Here is a 4,862-nt window from a genome sequence, read left to right as displayed (position 1 = left end):
CTGAATTTTGAGTCAGGTACTATGGCCGACGTATTCTCCAACCAGTAGGAAGATCACAGAGGAAAGAACAGAGGTATGAAAGGGTGTGGGACACTTTTTAAATTTAACAATTATGATTTGTAAGTGTCATCTTAAAAAAATCAGTCCACTAAATTATGTAGAAATAAATATGCAACAAGTTGGCAAAACAAAGTATACTTTAAATATGTTTCAGTAGATAGCTCATCTGAAATTCTGGATTTTTCAGTCACTTTATTCTGATGCTATGGCAGCCAACTAATTCTTAACTTTAGCTGGTGTAAGACTGGGAAGCCTGGCTTCACTGCAGATTCCTGCTGCTACATAATCTTCTCTCCTCTGCCCTTCCAAGCTTTCCTTTAGGGTTAATTTGGCTGTACTGGTGGCATCTTCAAGTTACAGATCTTGGTTACATATTTTCTTAAGGAGAAGTTTTCCCAGTTACATAGTTCTTTCCCATTGATGTGACTTTCCAGGCAAAGTAAGGCCTAGATGGATGTGACTGAAATAAATATGATCGTCCCTCATCATTCCAACCAAAAAAAAAAGAAAAACCTCCAAGTGAAGGAACACCACCTGGCTGAGTGTATCCTTGAATCACAGAAGTTATGCTCTGTACCAGCAGAGTTGTGACAGTGGGTTCTCGGGAAACAAGATAGTGTGGCTGAGCTGGTTTCCCAACTCTGTGCACCAGCACTCAGCGATGTGAGCTCATGCCACCGCACGTCAAACCTCAGTGCTCGGTCATTGCTTCCACACTGTGTTCTTGACACTCATCCTACAGAATGGATTTCTGTTTCTTCTCGGTTGCTGATACTATACCATTTGCAGCTATAGTTTTCACTGAAGGGATTCCTCCAGCTACAGCAGCCAAACGGTATTCAAAGTGGATGTCAAAGTGAAAGTGAAAGTCATTCAGTCATGCCCAACTTTTTGCAACTCCATGAACTTTAGAGTACAGGGAATTCTCCAGGCTGGAATACTGGAGTGGGTAGCCTCTCCCTTCTCCAGGGGATCCTGTCAACCCAGAGGTCAAACCCAGGTCTCCAGGTCTTCAGTCTGGACAAGTTTAGCAGAAAGGCTGGATGTGGTCAGTGAAAAGTGATAACTGTGCTCTGCCGTCTTTACCTGGACAGCACTTTTTTGTTGTTTATAGTAGCTTTATTCATAACTGCCAAAAAATTGAAATAACTCACATGACCACTAATTGGTGAGGAAGGCAGAGTGAGTTCACTGGTGAAAATGGGCATCAAATCAATGGGTGTCAAAGTGAAAACAAAAGTGTTACTCAGTCATGTCCAACTCTTTGCAACCATGGACTGTAGCCCACAAGCCTCCTCCATCCATGGAATTCTCCATGCAAGGATACTGGAGTAGGTTGCCATTATCTTTCCAGGGGATCTTCCTGACTCAGAGATCAAACCTGAGTCTCCTGCACTGCAGGCAGATTCTTTATCATCTAAACCACCAGGGAAGCTCCTAGATGTCAAAGTGAAAGTGAAAGTCATTCAGTCATGCCCAACTTTTTGCAACCCCATGAACTATAGAGTACAGGGAATTCTCCAGGCTGGAATACTGGAGTGGGTAGCCTCTCCCTTCTCCAGGGGATCTTGTCAACCCAGAGGTCAAACCCAGGTCTCCAGCATTACAGGGAGATTCTTTACCAGCTGAGCCACAAGGGAAGCCTGGATGTCAAAAGATACCATTAAAAACTCCCAAACCAGGGGACTTCCATAATGGTTGAGTAGTTAAGACCTCTCCTTCCAATGCAGGGGTTCAATCCCTGGTTGGAGAACTAAGATCCCACAGGCCTCAAATGCCCCTCCCCCCAAAATAACATAAAACAGAAACAATATTGTAACAAACTCAATAAAGGCTTTTTTAAAAATGGTACATATAAAAATAAAATCTTAAAAAAATAAAACCTCCCAAACCAGAGAGTGAAGATTAAATTAAAAAACATAGAAATCTAGGTCTTTCCAAAAGATAACTATAAAAGTATCAGAAATATCAAATGATAAATTTTAAAAAACACATCACATAAATAAAGACAGAAAACAATACAAAATAATTTGGAAATGTTAAAACAAAACACAAAAACTCTATCAATAAATGTGAATGATCTTAACTCAGCTATTAAAAGAAATAAATCTCTATTATACTCACAGAGCAAGACCTAACTTCATGATGCATTCAAGAGACACACCTAAAATAAAGTGACTCAGAAGTTTAAAATGAAATGGGCAAAAACATCCTAGGAATATGGAAATAGTAAGAAAGCAAGTCTTCAGATTTTGATGTCTCAAACAGAATCAAGCCAAAATTCATTAAAGATAAAAGGTCCGTATGAATACCAAGTTTTAAAATCCACAAAAAATATCAGACAGCTGAGTATCAATATGTTAAGTAAGGTACAAACTACATTTATTAATCCTTATTAAGCAGAACCATAGGGGATGCAAAGAGAAATAGAAACATACTAATAATAGGAGACTTCCACTCTCAGTAGAAGATAAATCATAATGACAATAAATATATAGAAGACCTAAATAACATATTTAATAAGATAGCTCTTATGGACCCATACTGAACATTAACCCTGACAATAGAAAACACATAGTGTATTTACAAAAGTGATCAAATATTAGGTCACAAGGAAAATAATAGTAAATTGCTTAAGACAAAAAAATAACTCAAATGACAGTGCAATAAAATAAAAAAATATTAATAATGTATTTTTTAAAAAGCTAAAAGGCCCTTCCTCCTGGAAATTTGAAAGCTACAATTTAACTGTTGCAGATCTGAGGAGACTAAGGAGATATGACTTCTAAATGCAGTGTGATACCCTGGATTGAATCTTGGAACAGAAAGAAAACATTAATGGGAAAACTGAAAAATCCAGATAAAGTCTGGAGTCTAATTCACAGCATAGTGTACCAATGTTGTTTCTCAGTTTTCAGTCGAGTCCAAATTTTTGTGACCCAAAAGACTGTAGCCCAACAGGCTCCTCTGTCCATGGAATTCTGTAGGCAAGAATACTGGAGTGAGTAGCCATTCACTTCTCCAAGGATCTTCCCAACCCAGGGACTGAACCCAGGTCTCCTGAATTGCAGGCAGATTCTTTGCTGTCTGAGTCATAAGGAAGCCCCTCAGAGTTCACAGCATAGTGTACCAATGTTGGTTCTTAGTTTTGACAGATGTACCACAATAATATAAGATATTAACAACAGGCAAACTGGTTGAAGACTATATGGGAACTCTGTATTATATTTGCAATGGTTCCATTAATGTAAAATCATTTCAAAATAAAAAACTAGTTTTAAAAGCTTTCAACTGAAAAACACTTCTATCAAGGAGCTACACAATCAAAATAACAGAACTTCTAAAAGTTATTGCATTATTTTTGACTCAGGTATCTCAGGTATTTATTACTCTCTAAGATATAACCAAATAGACCTACTTATCATTCATAAAATCTCTAAAAATCTATTAAGCTCTTTAGTATCTGTATAATGAAATCAATACTATAATCCATATAATTAAAGAATTACAATAGTAAAATTGAGTGCTTAAGAGATTTTGATATAGAGCCAAAAATATAGGTAAGCAAAGCCAAAAGAAGACTCATTGTCTATATCAATCTTTATAATTGGTTGAAACACTACAGTTCAGAATCTGTGGTATATATTTAAAGCTGTTAATTGAGGAAAATTTGAAGCCGTAAATACTTTGTCAATACAAAAAACATGTTAAGCTAAATTCCCAACTCATAAAAGTAAAAAAAAAAAAAAAAACCACCACCATCACAGCAACAAAGTAAACCAAAATATAGCATAAAGAAAGAAAGAATAAATATAAAAACAGAAATTAATGAAAGAGGTAACAGAAAAACAGCATATGTAATTAGTAAAACAAGATATCAGTTTCTTTAAACATTAACAAATTAAGTAAAGCACTAACTAACTTAACTGGGAAGGAAATACAAATATACAAAACTAATGCATTGGGGGAAATAATCATTGAAATATAAGAATTTTTTAAATAAGATTAACTTGCAGACCTCTATACAAATACATTTGGAAAACTAGGTGAAATGGATAATTATGCAGGAAAATAGCTTTCCAAAACTGACTCATTAATATAGAGTTCAGAAGGATAAATTTCTAAATTGCTTGCATAAATTAAAATAAATAAAAAGAAAAAAAAACTTTTGAATAACTAAAAGGTGAATTCTAGTTGTTATTGCTGTCCAGTCGCTAAATTGTGTCTGACTGTTGGCAACCCCATAGACTGCAGCGCTCCAGGCTTCTCTGTCCTCCACTAGCTCCTGGAGTTTGCTCAAATTCATGATGTTCGTTGAGTTGGTGATGCTATCTAACCAACTCATCCTCTGCCACCCTCTTCTCCTTTTGCCTTCAATCTTTCCCAGCATTGGGGTCTTTTCCAACAATTTAGCTCTTTGTATCAGGTAGCCAAAGTATTGGAGCTTCAGCTTCATTATCAGTCCTTCCAGTGAATATTCACGGTTGATTTCCTTTGGTTTGATCTCCTTGCAGTACAAGGGGTTCAAAAGATTCTTCTCCAGCAGCATAATTCAAAAACATCAATTCTTTGGCACTCAACCTTCTTTATGGCCCAACCCTCACATCAATAATGTAATTTCAGTTTATTGTTCTCACATCTAATCCCAATGACAAATATAACTTTCATATGCCCTTCTGAAAATCTTACTGCTGCTTAAAATATTAATTTGTTAAAGGTTAGTAAAAATTCAAATTCCAAATGAGAGATTTGGCTTTATATTTGAAATATATGTTCATAATCAGACTTGATCCATGTCTTAC

The 4,862-nt window shown here is 36.1% G+C and overlaps 1 pseudogene; it reads right to left on the bottom strand.

The window, feature by feature from the left end:
* Positions 1 to 252: 252 nt before the first annotated feature.
* On the bottom strand, positions 253 to 2,204 carry LOC147377771 (proteasome subunit alpha type-2 pseudogene; annotated as a pseudogene).
* Positions 2,205 to 4,862: the final 2,658 nt, after the last annotated feature.

The sequence above is a fragment of the Bos grunniens genome, chromosome 2 (assembly GCF_055505025.1).
Source record: "Bos grunniens cultivar Pamir isolate PY7600 chromosome 2, Bosgru_T2T1.0, whole genome shotgun sequence".
Taxonomy (NCBI): domain Eukaryota; kingdom Metazoa; phylum Chordata; class Mammalia; order Artiodactyla; family Bovidae; genus Bos; species Bos grunniens.
The sequence above is the reverse complement of the archived record's forward strand: the minus strand, read 5'-3'. Positions and strand labels throughout refer to the sequence as shown.